The sequence below is a fragment of the Myotis daubentonii genome, chromosome 2 (assembly GCF_963259705.1).
Source record: "Myotis daubentonii chromosome 2, mMyoDau2.1, whole genome shotgun sequence".
In the NCBI taxonomy this organism is placed as follows: domain Eukaryota; kingdom Metazoa; phylum Chordata; class Mammalia; order Chiroptera; family Vespertilionidae; genus Myotis; species Myotis daubentonii.
This window is the reverse complement of record NC_081841.1, coordinates 180,777,322-180,792,939: the sequence shown is the minus strand read 5'-3', so window position 1 is coordinate 180,792,939 and position 15,618 is coordinate 180,777,322. Positions and strand designations below refer to the sequence as shown.

General features: G+C 45.4%; 1 protein-coding gene across 4 annotated transcripts in view; it reads right to left on the bottom strand.

Moving 5' to 3' along the window:
* FARP1 (FERM, ARH/RhoGEF and pleckstrin domain protein 1) overlaps nt 1-7,542 on the bottom strand; it is a 277,332-nt gene extending 269,790 nt beyond the window's left edge. For all 4 annotated transcript variants that reach the window (XM_059685013.1, XM_059685014.1, XM_059685015.1 and 1 more), the window contains exon 1: nt 7,401-7,542. The gene's annotated coding sequence lies outside the window, so the exon portion shown is untranslated. The remainder of the gene's footprint in view (nt 1-7,400) is intronic.
* Nucleotides 7,543-15,618: the final 8,076 nt, after the last annotated feature.

The window sequence follows — 15,618 nt, the reverse complement described above, 5'->3', positions numbered from 1 at the left end:
AAACAGGCTGAGTGGAGCGACAAGGCTGGCAGGGGGGGTTAGTGAGGGACAACCATATGACTGAGCAGCAGGCTGCGTGGGACGACCAGGCTGGCGGGGGGGCAGTGAGGGGCGACCAGGTCGGCAGGGGGCACAGTTGGCGGCAACCAGGCTGGCGGGGGGGGGGGGGGGGGGGGAGTGGCGGTTGGCAGCGACCAGGCCGGCAGGGCGGGCAGTTAGGGGCAATCAGGCAGGCAGGCAGGTGAACAGTTAGGAGCCAGCAGTCCCGGATTGTGAGAGGTATGTCCAGCAGTCAATATCCCCTGAGGGGTCCCAGATTGGAGAGGGTGCAGGCTGGGCTGAGGGGACCCCACCCCACCCCCTGTGCACGAATTTCATGCACTGGGCCTCTAGTCCTATATAATAAAAGCCTAATATGCAAATTGACTGAATGGTGGAACGACCGGACACTATGACATGCACTGACCACCAGGGGGCAGATGCTCAATGTAGGAGCTGCCCCCAGCCCGCAAGCCGCAGGGCAGCCAATAACTTGCTCAAACATCCCAAAGATGCATGATGTAGAAGGGCAGATGACTGGTTTCAATGGCTACATGCCCAATCCTTGTTCCCTTTGATACCGTCCTCTAACTTCCGTTTTCTAAAATAGCATAGGGTTTCATTACAAAATTTTAATTCAAACCAACCAATCTTTATTTACCTTCCATAGGTAAAAGAAACAAAAATTAGGAAAACATACTTTCTGCCCTGACAATGATTGTTATTTGGTTTAGAAACTGAGAATAAAATAAAATAAAATAAAATAAAAAAAAAGAATAAAAAAAAAAAAGAAACTGAGAATACACAGATAATAAGATAGCACTACTGCCAAAATAGAGGCACTATAAAATACAAAGCCTTTTACAACCACCTACATGAGTTACTCTTTTTAGAATGTAAAATTTTGTTTTTACCCAGGACCTCATTTTTTTATTGATTTCAAAAATAGTTCTTTCCCATAGTCCTTCTGGTGTGCTAAAGGACAAACACACTCAATTTAAAATTTTAGAAATCTATTTGATCAGAATTTTAAACACCTATGTCCCCAAACTTTCAAAATAGCAAGCTGTTTTTTTCTTCATTTTTCATCTTTTCAACTCATTTGTAGTTACAAAAGAACAAAACTGCTCCATCACCCTCAAGTACAGTTAAATAGTCTGATCTCTTAAACAGACTGATACTAGTCTATGCCTTACAAAAAAATGTGCTATTTTTCAGCCCTAACTGGTTTGGCTCAGTGGCTGCCGCTAGAGCATCGGCCTGCATACTGAAGGGTCCTGGGTTTGATTCCGGTCAAGGACACATACCCACGTTTTGGGCTTGATCCCCAGAATCAGGTGTGTAAGAGGCAGCCGATCAATGATTCTCTCTCATCATTGATGTTTCTATTTCCCTCCCTCATACTTCCTCTCTGAAATCAATAAAAATCTTTTTTTTAATGTGTTCTTTTTCAAAGTTGAATAATGACCTAACCTTTAATAACTTCAATAATTAAACCATGTACAATGTTTTCCTAATAACTTTTACTCTGCAAAAGATACCATTAAAAAATGAAAAAGTTAAAAAAAATAAGATGACAGCCCTAGCCGTTTTGGCTCAGTGGATAGAGCGTCAGCCTGCGGACTGAAGGGTCCTAGGGTCGATTCCCGCCAAGGGCACATGCCTGGGTTGTGGGCTCGATCCCCAGTAGGGGGCGTGCAGGAGGCAGCCAATCAATGAGTGATTCCCTCTCATCATTGATGTTTCTATCTCTATCCTTCTCCCTTCCTCTCTGAAATCAATAAAAATGTATTTTTTTAAAAATAAGATGACATTATGTACAGCTTATTGTATGTCAATTATACTCAAAAGCTATATAAAGCAATCAGACAAAAAAGTTAAAAATACAAACAATATAACAGACACATAACCACAAATATATAAATGGTTAATAAGCACATGAAAAGCCGTCATGAGTCATCAGGGAAATATAAAATTGAACAATGAGATTCCACTACACACCCAGCAAGTAGAATGGTTAAAATGAAAAACACTGACAATTTCAAGTGTTAGTGAGGATTACAGTAACTGGACCGTTCTCACTGCTGGTGGGATGTAAAATGACACATACACTTTGGGGGGGTGGGGTGAATGACACCAGTTTCTTTAAAGTTAAGCATGCACCCATTATAAGACCCATCACTAAAAATGAAAACAGATCACACAAAGACTGTTCACAAATGTTCACAGCAGCTTTATTCATGATAGCCAGACTGGAAACAACCAGAAAGGCCAAAAGTGACTAGATAATCAAATCGGAGCATATCCAGACACTGAAATACTACTGAGCAAGAGAAAGTAATAAACTGATTAAGAGGGCGAGAGGAAGGAGGGAGATGGAGTAGAAGGAAAGGAAAAAGGAATAAAAGTAAAGGAGAAAAAATGTTATAATACCTAGCCAGTGGTCGGCAAACTCATTAGTCAGCAGAGCCAAATATCAACCGTACAACGATTGAAATTTCTTTTGAGAGCCAAACTTTTTAAACTTAAACTAGATAGGTAGTACATTGTTATTAACTTAATTAGGGTACTCCTAAGGCTTAGGAAGAGCCACACTCAAGGGGCCAAAGAGCCGCATGTGGCTCGCCAGCCGCAGTTTGCGACCACGGACCTAGACATAGTGAAAGTGCAGAATATCAAAGAATTCTAAAAGGAGCCGGAGAGAAAAAACAAACAAAAACAGGCTATTTACAAAAAACAATTAGCCTGCCAGCCAACCAGCCAACACAACATGGCAGCAACAACAATGGAACCAAAAGACAGCTGATTGATACAGGAAAAACAATCCAGAATTGCACACTCAGGTGATCTATCATTCCAGAACAGAGATATTTAAAGGCACACAAAAACTGAGGTTGACACCAAGACATGCTCACTAATGGAACATCTGGAAAATTCCTCTCAGGAAACAGGAACATCATCACAGAATCAAGTTTCGATGTATAAGAAGGCATGGTGAGCACATTAAATCGATACAGATAAGAACTATACACAACAACTACAATTTGAAGGAGGCTAAGAAATGAGAAGGATATATACAAGAACAGGCACTAAAAGGTTAATGGTAGGCTTGTGTAGTAGGTGCAGGATTTCAGTTAAGTTTTACTTTCTTCTTCACACTCTTATCGTCTGATTTTTTTAAAAAAAATAAACCTATATCTTTTTACCCAGCTTTAAATTTTTTAATTAGAATGAACAGAAACAAAATCAAATATCAAATTTTCAAATTCCCACAACAGCAACCTACCAGTGCTAATATCAAATTTCCCTTAAAAACCTTAAAGATTTGAAAGGACATCAAAAACTAGGTTTATTTATTCACTCAACAAGTATTCACTAAAGGTTTGCTATGTGCTAGGCACTGCACTACATCCTGAATTAATAAGATGACAACAAAATAATGGAAGTCATCATGGATTTATGTCTTCTCTGATAAGATACCTTTATGGAAAACCAAAAGTCTACAAGTAAAGTGAAGTTACTCTTTTGGTAAGGAACATTACTGTAATAGACAAAAAGGCAATAGTTAAGGCAATCTAGTTTGGCCTATGGTTCTTTTGCTTGAAAATGTATGCACAAATACACCCAATTTTACACATGAAATTAATTCAGTGTCAATGATGTACCCTCACATTACTGTAATTGCCAATCTTGCAGTCTGTCTATGATTTCCCACATTACAATAAGAAAGCTGCGGTTCTGCCCTGACTAGTTTGGCTCAATGGATAGAGCATCGGTCTGCGGACTCAAGGGTCCCGGGTTCGATTCCGGTCAAGGGCATGTACCTTGGTTGCGGGCACATCCCCAGTGGGGAGTGTGCAGGAGGCAGCTGATCGATGTCTCTCTCTCATCCATGTTTCCAACTCTCTGTCCCTCTCCCTTGCTCTCTATAAAAAATCAATAAAATATATTTTAAAGAAAAGAAAGCTGTGGTTCTGAGTTGAGTTGAGCTCATAGGCAGCATGGTTTTAGTCACAGTGGATCTGATGGTTCCTGGCTTATTTCACAAGTTTCAAAAACTTAGAGCACCCTATTTACTATGTATCAATTGCTCATTTCTGTGCAAAGTATCCACTTGGCAAAAAACATTGTTAACTGACTTAACCCAGGATAAGGGCAGCCTATACAAGGCCAGTTCCCCCACTTTGTACTAAACATTTCTAGGGGGCCCCTTGATTAAAAACGAAGGTTGTATTTGGCATAAAAGGCCTGGCGAAATCAGTATTTCAAGTAATGTGAATAGAAACCACTGGGCTCTGATCTTCCTGGACATGTGGAAGCGGTTAACACAGTAACCTGGCAGAAACAGGGGGCGCAGGGACCATGATGAAGTGAGGCCGCAGTAGAAACTCTAACCACTCAAGAGCAAGAAAAGAAATTGATCCACCACTTCCCAGGCTTGGCTAGCCTTCCTTTCGATGGAGAGCAGCAAACAAAAGAAGCAATAGGGACAGCCACAGGAACCTGCAAGCCCACCACCGCTCCTCCCAGGCCATGGTAACCAACACCTGGGCCACCTGTGCACCCAAAGTAGAAAGAACTCAAGCGACTGTGTTTGGGTTTATATGTGCCCCTCCCTTATCTGTAGCATCTTCCGTTAGAGGGGAAAGTGCTTTCCTCAAAATACCAGGCAGTTCTCTGCAATAAGCAAGGCCAGTTCCAACACGTGTGTTTCGAACGCTGTCAAAGCACTCTGCCAGGTACCTATGAATCCATAAAACTTCCCTCATCCTCTGGAAAAGTCACAATGCCACCTTTCCTAGGGAGTGCTCAGCGTGCAGACACAGGGCTCTTGTCTTTTCTCCAATGTTCTCAACTCCTCTAGGATGGAAAAAGGTTTTCTCTTTCGATTTTACCCTCCTCATAAATATGAATCATTTTCCAAATGAATTAAACTCTTCTAAGCTCAATGAATGTTAGAGGATGAATTCCACTTTTTTTTTTGGGGGGGGGGCACATTTCAATATTCTATTTAATTCTTATCTTTTAAAAAAAGACATTTCCTTGGACAGTTTCTTTCGTGAAAAGAAAAACAAAAACACTGATAAAATCGCTGCCATAAGCCAGAAGAAAAATGTCTAGGATAGGTTTTTAAATCTCCTTTGGGTAAATCTGACAATAGAGTAGCATTAATAATATCGTATCCACAGAGGAATTAAATCCATGTATAAATTCCAGGAAGAGACACTCTCACTGTGTGTGAAAAGGACATTATAAACCTAACTCCAGAATTCCTGCAGGGACAGAACTCCTAAATGGAAAACCACACCCAATTCACAGGGGGCTTGCTATAGAACCTGTGACCGTAGGGGGCACAGCTATACCATCACCAAGTATTTCAAGTTTCCCATCCGAATAAAAGAAACAAGGGAATGTGTGGCTCAATGGTTGAGCATCAGCCTATGAACCAGGAGATCACTGGTTCCATTCCAGGTCAGGGCACAGGCCTGGATTGTAGGCTCAATCCCCAGTAGGGGATGTGCAGGAGGCAGCCGTTCAGTGATTCTTTCTCATCACTGATGTTTCTATCTCTCTCTCTCCCTCTCCCTTCCTCTCTGAAATCAATAAAAATATATATATTAAAAAAAGAAAGAAAGAAAGAAACAAGAGATTCTAGGAAGAACTGGACTGGAAAGGCAACACACTCTCCCCCAACACTTCACTCACCATGCCAGCCACTGGCCAATAATGTGTCTATTTATTTTTCCCAGAAGCAGATCTATTAGCCAGACATTCTAAAAACACAAACATTTCGTTGTGCTTGGAGTAACTCCAATATTGGTGCCTTGCTGCAGAACGATGCTGCAGGAATATAAAGTGAGCCATGTGAAGGATGCCCCCACAGATGCAGTGCATGGTCACAAACTGTCCTCCCCAGAAGAACCAACCCTTTGGAAAGCAGGGTACACCCCCATCAGGGGGGGCTGTGGAATGAGGGGGGAAAGCCAGACAGAAGACTTCAGACAGTCCCACCTGATCCAAACAATGAGGGCAAATTGTAAGGCAACTCCCCCAAAGCTCTCGGTCAGGACTGACAGGCCTTTCTTCCTCCTCTCCTGTTTAGGCTGAATAGGAAAAGCAAGACAATGCTGGATGGAGGGTGTTCTGAAGTGGGCTTGGCAAGTCACCACGTGCGAAGCACATTGAGCATAACCCAAAGCTGGGCCGGGGTGAAGGCGCAGCCTGCTGCACGGAGGAGATGGGGGTCCGCCAAAGCCATGGCTCTGAGGGAACAAGGAAACAGGCAGGACCAGACTGAGCAGGTCCAACCTGGGAAACGAACAAGAAAGACATTAACAGCAATAATAAAACGAAACAGCCAGAGGCCACGGTGGCTCCCAGAAGGCACCGAGAGCCAGGCTGAGCCCGCTAAACTGTTCCAGATGAGACTCAATCTCAACATCTCAAGGGGCTGATGTGATACCAGGGTCCTCGTTTCTTTGTGAGGCCCGCCTCTCTTCTTTTTTTTTTTGGGGGGGGGGGGACCCTGCAAAGGCTCCCACAGCCGCTGCACTCGAACTGCCATAAACAACATCCAGACTCATGATGGTGAACTCCTTTCCCCCTCAAATAAAACACACACATACACACACGCTTAAGGGTCTGGCCAGATGACACAGCTAAAGTTTCCGGAACTTAAATCATAAAACCACAATCAGAAGTAGTTTTGAAATGCTCACCACAAAAATCTGTGTCCTTTGCTTTAAAAAAAAAAAAGCAAAGAGAAAAAGCACCCTGTTCTCCATAAAGGCAGGAGGAGGTAAAGAGACAGAATCGAACTTAGGCAGTGGGCGTGTTCCTCTTTGTCACCCACCGGGGTCCTGGCGCCGCGCGTGGGAGAGCTGCGGACACCCGGCAGTGCGGGCACCGGCGCCAGCGGCCACCTTCCCGGCCCGCGATCCGCTCCAGGGGCCGAGCTTCGGCCGGAGGTCCGGAAGCGGCGTCCGGCGCTGTCACGGCGCTGGGTGGGATGGGACGCGGAGGGGGGAGGGCGCCTCGGGGTGGCGGAGGCGGGAGAGGACGAGCGCGGAGCCCGGCAGGCGGAGGACGCGGAGGTGAGAAGGGTGCAAAGGGCAGCGCGGCGCCCGGAGGCCCGGAGCTCAGCTATTGTTGCGGGGACCGCCCTGGGCCCGCGGGCGCCTCTCCCGCAGGAGCTGGGGCAGCCGGGTCCCACACGCCGCCCGCCTCCTCGGTGAAGGACCCCGCGGGCCGCGCTCCCACCTCCACCCGCGCCCCCGGTGGGTCGGTTCCAGGCGCCCGGACTCGCACAAGTTGCCGCCCGCCCGCCCCACCGCGGTCATTGTTCCCCGCGCGCCTCCTACCTCCACGGCGCCGGCGACTCTGGCTCCCACTCCCGGGCTCCGGGCTCAGCCGCTCCGGGCCCCCGGCTGCAGAGGGCGCGGCGGCTCCGGGCGTGCGTGCGGCAGGGGCGCTCGGCTATTAATACCCGCGGGCTGCGGCGGCGGCGGCGGCGGCGCGAGCGCGCGATCAGGGCAGGCGGTGGCCGGCCGAGGTCCGAGCCATCAAAGGTGGCGTGGGGCGGAGGGGAGGGCGGAGCAGGCAGGGTGGGTGGGGAGCGTGCTCAGGGTCGCCATGGCCTCCTCGACGCCGGGCCGAACGCCACTCGGGCCGGGAAGAGCGGTACAAAGCGGGCGGTGGCCGCGTCCCCGCCCCGCGCCGCAGCCGAGCGCCCGCAGCCCTGCGCCCGCGCGGGACCCGCCACCTCCGAGGCCGGCGAGCGGGAAGTGAAGGCGGTCGCGCCCCTCCCCGGACCTGGGCCGGCCCCTCGGCGGGGGAAGCAGGGGCGCCGTGCAGCCCGAGCCGCGGGGACCGCGGGAGAGCCACAGCCCCCTCCAGCGTTCAGCCGGCGACCTGCGCGCCCGCACGCCCCGCCCCGCTCTGCCTTGGGGGCAGGTGCGCCCAGGGGCGGCCCGCCCGGAGCGCCCCTCCCCGACCCGGACGCGCACACCTCAGATTTGCGCCTTACTGGGTCCGGTGGCCGGAGCCGGCTCTCCGCGCTGCGCCACAGAACCGAGCGCTGGGAGCGCTGGGCAGAGCGCTGCGCCACCAGGGACACGCCAGTCCTGCTGCTGTGGTTGGAAATGATCTGAGGAGCGTGAGAGGGGCGCGCAGGGACAAAACCAGGAGCCCCTGGGGGGCGATCAGTGGCGCGGGCTCTGCAGGTCACTTGTTGAGGACGTGCAAGGGGGCGCACCGCTCGAGTGCCCACCTGGGACTTTACGATGTTGCGCAGGGAGCGGCGCTTGGCAGGCACCCACGAGGGACTTTTAACCACGGAGGGCCAGTTGCTATCTCCCCCCTCACCCTCCCGGCAGGGCGCAGCGTCCTCCACCCCTGTGAATCCCAGAAAAACACACACACACACACACACACACACACACACACACACACACACACACTCGCCCCCTTCTGGGGGAAATTTGTGAAATATTTTAGAAGCTGGTTTGCAGATTCTTGTTCGCCTTCGGGGTTTCTGGAAGTCGATAAAGGAGGGAGCAAGATTCAGGACCGAGGAGGCAAGACCTAAAGGGGGACAGTCACTGCCCCACGCCAGCTGGGAGCTGCCGCCTTAGCATCCCCCCTTCCTGAGTGCCAGGTCTCACTTGCCCTTGCTGGCGCTGTAGACCCGCTATTGGAGAGGGGGAAAGGTCTGAGGGCAGCAGGTTAGAAAGGAAAGCAACCCTCTGCTAGATCCCCAGGCTAGTGGGCTTCTGCCTCTGAAGGCCCTGGCTCCAGAACCCGGGTCAACGTAGAGGAATTCAGTAGCCTCAAGCCTGGAGGGTGGATTTCATGGGCAAGGTCACAGCTGAACCCTCGATGACAAGGAGCAGGGCAGGGCCTCCTTGAGGAAGAGTGGCTGCCACAAGAACAGCTCAGTAGAAGTAGGGGTATTTGTACATAGCTAGGGATGAGTGGTTTCTGGAGAGGAGCAGAGACATATTTTGAGGATGAGGTACTGACCTGTATTTGAAAAAAAACAAACAAAATCTATCTGTATATTTGGTAAAGGTAGAAGTGCAGAGGGCCATATAGGCCTCAACTCTAGGAAGAAACAGCAGGTAGGTAGGTTGTGGTTGAAGAGAAACAGAGCAGTCCAGGCTTGGCTCTGACCTAACCTTTGGGGGTCGAACGACCCTTTCACAAGGGTCGCCTAAGACCATCGGAAAACACATCTATAATTACATATTGTTTTTGTGATTAATCACTATGCTTTAATTATGTTCAATTTGTAACAATGAAAATACATCCTGCATATCAGATATTTACATTACGATTCATAACAGTAGCAAAATTACAGTTATGAAGTAGCAACGAAAATAATTTTATGGTTGCGGGTCACCACAACACGAGGAACTGTATGAAAGGGTCGCGGCATTAGGAAGGTTGAGAACCACTGCTCTAGAGGCTAATGTGGATCAGAGGTTTTAGGCCAGCGGTTCCCTAAGGGTGGTCCTCAGACCTGCAGCAGCACCTGGACACTAAGAAGTGCAAATTCTTGGGTCCCACTTCAGACCTACCTTCTCAGGTTCCCCAACCTTGTGTGTATTAGACTACTAGTAATTTCAACCATCTTGTCAGATCTGAAATGGGGCCCGAGAATTTGCCCTTCTAACAGGTTCCTTGATAGTGCTGGGCCTAGACTTTGAAAACCACTGTATGGGGTGATGGATCTTAAATTCATAGAATCACCTAAGATTTTTAAAAACCTGAATGCCCAGGCTTTGCCCTAGCCAGATATAGGGTATCCCACAAAAATGTATACATACACTTTCAATAATTATAAAGGCAGTGTTTATTAAAATACATTTCATTTTCAAAACGGAGCTATCAGCTGTTAAAGTGTGTATACATTTTTCTTGAGTGGGGTAGAGGGGAGAGACACTCTGCATGTCAATATTTCTGGGGCTGGGATTCAAGCATCAGTATTTTTAAAGTTCTGCGGGTGATTTCAATGTGCAGCCAGCTTTGAGAACAATTGTTGTAGACAGAGCTTTTTAAACCTTAAAATATGTATGAGTCACCCAGGGATCTTGTTAAGATGTAGATTCTGGTTTAGTAAGTTTGAGACTCTGTTTCTACCAAGCTCTCAACTTCTGCAGGGTTTTGTTTTTTGCTAGTCCAGGGACAACACTGCATAGCAAGCACAGTGCCATGCCATACCTCTCAACTAGAAAATTGTAGAACTCACAGAAAATTAGAAAAGTGACATTTATGCAGTCACCATCTTTGGAGGACAACTATTTTCTATAGTGTTTCTTTTCTTTTCTTTCTAGTCTAGAATAAGTTGTGCTGTTTTGCTCTTAGCATACATATAATTATAACACAGTAAGTCCTCCCTTAACGTCATTAATAGGTTCTGCAACTTTAAGTGAAACCAATTATACCAGAGGCTATTTGGTATAAACAAGAGTTAAGTTCCTATGGCATCGCAATGTTACAACAAAACAATGTTGAACAAAGGGATATTATTTGAGGACCTATTATATAACATCTGATGCTGTTTTATTATCTTATTATTACCAGTATTTTTTGAGGGAAGGTGACTTTTTGTTTGTTTGTTTGTTTTCTCTTTATTTATTTTAAAATCTTTATTGTTACCCTAGCTGGTTTGGCTCAGTGGATAGAGCATTGACCTGATGACTAAAGGGTCTCGGGTTCAATTCCAGTCAAGGGTACATGCCCGGGTTTCGGGCTCAGTCCCTAGGGTGGGACATGCAGGAGGCAGCTAATCAATGATTCTCTATCATCATTGATGTTTTTATCTCTCCCTCTCCCTTCCTCTCTGAAATCAATAAAAATATATTTATAAATAAATAAATGCAAAGAAACTCAATGTTTTTGTTTGTTTTTAATATATTTTATTGATTTTTTACAGAGAGGAAGGGAGAGGGATAGAGAGTTAGAAACATCGATGAGAGAGAAACATCGATCAGCTGCCTCCTGCACACTCCCTACTGGGGATGTGCCCGCAACCAAGGTACATGCCCTTGACCAGAATCGAACCTGGGACCCTTGAGTCTGCAGGCCGACGCTCTATCCACTGAGCCAAACCGGCGAGGGCTCAATGTTTTTTATTTTTAAAAAAATCTTTATTATTGAAAGTATTGTGTGTGTCCCCTTCTTTTCCTCATTGACCTCATCTACTGGCCCCCACCCCTGCCCCAGGCCTTCACCACACTACTGTCTGTGTCCATGGGTTATGCATATATGTATATGCATACAAGTTTTTGGTGGATCTCTTCCCACCCACTCACCCACCCCTGCCTGAGGGAAGGTGACTTTTAAAGGAGGTGATCCAAGAGGGTTTGCAGGCTGAGGGTAGGAGCCTGTGGGGAAAGAGTTAATATCGGAGAAAAGAGGGGAGGCTTGGGGGCTCCAGCTGAGAGAGGCTGGAGTACCCCCAACCCCGGCTTCCTTCCAGCTCTCACAAACATTCTTGTGCTTTGTACTTAAACTAATTGAAAGCACTTTTTAAATTCTTCTAACTGAAAAGCCAGGGGTAACTGGCCTAGAAAATCTGCAATCTGGACATTCAAACCCTGAATAATTAAGGTGTTCCCTCCTCATTTTGTGTCATTTATGCCTAACTTTTAAGCTATAAAAACTTATAATTACCTTGATGCTCTTTTTACCCCATTTTACAGATGAGGAAACTGAGGCCCAGAGAAGTAAAGTAACTTACCCAAGGTCATACAGCTAATAAATGGTAGAAAAGGGCTTCAAACTCAAGTAGTAAGGCTTCAGAGGCTATGCTCTTAGCCACTATGTTGTGTTATGGCTCTAGAGCAGCTGTGGGCAAACTATGGCCCGCGGCCCGTTTGAAATGAATAAAACTAAAAAAAAAAAAAAAAAAAGACCGTACCCTTTTATGTAATGATGTTTACTTTGGAAGGCAGCTATGCTCACCACTATACCACCAACGCAACCTATGATGTTTACTTTGAATTTATATTAGTTCACACAAACACTCCATCCATGCTTTTGTTCCGGCCCTCCAGTTTAAGAACCCATTGTGGCCCTCGAGTCATAAAGTTTGCCCACCCCTGCTCTAGAGTCATAAATCGAGTGAAAGGGCGAGGGCTACACCCTCCATCTTGCCCCAGGGCGAGGGCTACACCCCCCATCTTACCCTGGATTCTCCATTTTTGGACAGCAGCCTTAGCCATGTGGTCCGCAAGGAGCTTCTTCCCGGAAGCCCAAGCCTCTGCTAGCCACACCCAGGATTTCTTTAAACTAACCAATGACAATCAAGGGAAGTACGCACCATAGATATGACCACCTCTTGTGTAACAAGACACCGACTTGCGCCTAGCCAATCGGCAGGGCCCACAGTCCTCTCTCCTCCCCTTACTCCAACCCCCCTATAAAACCCCTCTCCCCACAGAGCTGTCTCTCTCTCTGCTGCTTGCCGCTGCGTCGGTGAGTATGGTCGGGGAGCTGAGCTAGCTCGAATAAAGATTCTTTGCTTTTGCATCGGACTTGGCTGGCTCCCTGGTGGTCTTTTGGGGATCCTGAAATCTAGGCATAACACTAGGACAACTGGAGAAAAGTATTAAAAATATACTTCTTTTAGGACAGAAAATACAATAAGATAAAAGTAAGAACTTTGGGTCATTTTTTTTTTCACTTTCCTTTCAAAAAGAGAAATTTAGGAGGAAACCAGAGGAAGGTCATAGACTGCAATCATTTTGAATCTGGCCTGTGATCTTGCCTTTTGATTCTCAGAGGTTGAAAGGGTACATGAGGGGAAAGTATATCCATGTTGATGGTCACTTGAAGCATATATATTGTTCAAAAATGCATTGAGAATTGAAATAGGAATCGGGGGGTGAGTATACATGTGTGTATGTCTGTCTGTCTCCACAATCAGAACAGCAAACCCCTTTGGGTTATTGACCTCATGTATGATGGCCATACAAATTGAGAATACCAGTGGAAAGGAGGAAATAAAGGTGTGTTATTCATGAAATAATTTCTATCCTTTAACAATTTAAATTCCTACATACATTGAAATATTATCTAAATAAGTGTATAATTGAAAATTATCTCTAAATATTTGTTTTAACTCTGAATGAGGAGTAACCAAGAGAAATGGACTTAAATGACAGTCAATTAAGTTTTTACAAGTAGAAGTTATGCAATACCAAAGAAAGATAAAAATTTTCTTTCCTAGAAATGCTTAAAAATAGAGTAGATTTGTATATTACTAGTTGTTTTTTCAGGACTGCCCCAAACATCAAGATAGTACATTTTTTTTAAATGGGCGAAAGATTTGAATAGACACTTCACAAAAGAAGATATGTGAATAGTCAGTGATTAAAGAGCTTATTATCTGTCTGGGAAACACAAATTAAAGCCACATTGAGACACACTGCACGCCTACTAGAATTGCTAAAATTAAAAAGATTACCACCACCATCAAAGTTTGATGAGGATGTGGAGCAACTGCAACTCACGCTAATGAAAATGCAAAATGGTACAACCACTTCAGGAAAAATCTGCCAGTTTCTTATAAAGTTAAACACACTCACTGTAAGACCATGAAATTCCACTCCTATGTGTTTGTTTACCCAAGAAAAAGAAAAACTTATGTCCACAAAAAGACTCGTACAAAAAATGTTTGTAGCAGCCCTATTAATAAAACTCCAGATGCCCATCAACAGAATGGAAAAGTGAGCTGGGTCTATTCACACACAACAGACTTACTACTCAGCAGTAAAAAGAAATATTGCCACATGCAACAACTTGGCTGGATCTCAGGAGCATTCTGTTGAGTGAAAGGAACTTCACCACACACGAGGTACATATTGTACTTTTCTGTTTTTATGATGTTTTACGAAAAACTCAGAAGGGGTTGTCTTTGAAGAGCAGAGGATGGAGATTGACTGGGAAGGTACATGAGAGAACCTCTGGAGTAACTATAATGTACTTATCTTGATAGAGGCTTGGGTTATACTGATAACTGTGTTAAAACTTAGTGAATATACAATTGATTTGTGCATTTCATTCTATGTAAGCATTACCTCAAAAGAAAAGAAACAAATACAGAACTTGAATTAAAAAAAGGGAATAAAATGTTAATAGTAGAATCTTGGTGGTGGCTAGAAGCATGTTCACTATAAAATTCTTTCAACTTTGTTGTAATTTTGAAATTTTTATAATAAAATGATGAATTCCACTCCTAGGTATGTGCCCAAGAGAAATGAAAACATATGTCAACACAAAAACTTATACCTAAATATTCATATGAGGCATTATTCATGATAAAAAACGTAGAGATACCCAAATGTCTATCAGATGATGAATGGGCAAATCAAATGGGATATATCTGTACAATAAAATATTATCCTATATAATGAAAGACTAATATGCAAATCGACTGAACGGCAGAACGACCGGTCGCTATGATACTCAACGCAGGAACTGCCCCCTGGTGGTCAGTGCACTCCCACAGGGGGAGCGCTGCTCAGCCAGAAGCCAGGCTCATGGCTAGCGGGTGCAGTGGCAGTGCTAAGGAACCCTCGGGGGATGTCCACAGAGGGGTCCTAGACTGCAAGAGGGCACAGGCCAGCTGAGGGATGCCCCCCCCCCCCCGCAACCCCACAGAGCATGAATGTCACACACCGGGCCTCTAGTATTATATGATTCCATTTATATGAATGGTCAGGCAATAGGCAAATCTGAAGAGACAGAAAGTAGATTAGAGGTTGCCTCAGGCTGGGGGAGTTGGAGGGAAATGGGGACTGACTATTAACGGATAGGGGGTTTCTTCTTGGGCTGATGAAAATATTCTAAAATTGATTATGAAGATCATTGTAAAACTGAATATATCAAAACCCATTGAATTGTACATTTAAAATGAGTAGTGAATTGTATGGGATATGAATTATAACCAATAAAACTGTTATAAAAAAATAAAATACTGGAAAAAATGATCAGGCTCAGCCTTATTATCACACAATTAATTGCCCTATGAACTACAGATCTCTTCATCGAGAGCAGGGGTGGGGAATCTTCTTGCTGCCAAGGGCCATTTGGTGATATTTATAACATCATTTGTGGGCCATACAAAATTATAACTTACACATTAGCCTGCTCTATTTGGTCAAACATGTAATTAACTCACCCTAATGCCTTGGCAGAGCCAGACCAAATGATTTCTCGGGCCTTATTCAGGGCCCACAGGCTGGATGTTCCTCACCTCTGATTTACCTGAAGAGAAAGCATCCTTGTCATGTTTTCTAATGTGTGCATTTTAATACAAATTTCTTAATCACTTTCTAAATTCACAAAACATATGAACCTGGTATTAAATCTTGTTTGTCAAACTCTAACTGAAAGACTAACATTCTAGCAGATGTTTGGTGTTTGTTTGTTTGTTTGTTTTTTTGGGGGGGCGTTATTTTTTTATTTCGGTGTTTGGTGTTTTTGTTTGTTGTGCCGAGCCAGCTCAGCCAAGGGTTCACAAGCCTGAGTGAGGGCGGCGAATGGATGAAGAAATGACAGACAAAGAGAATA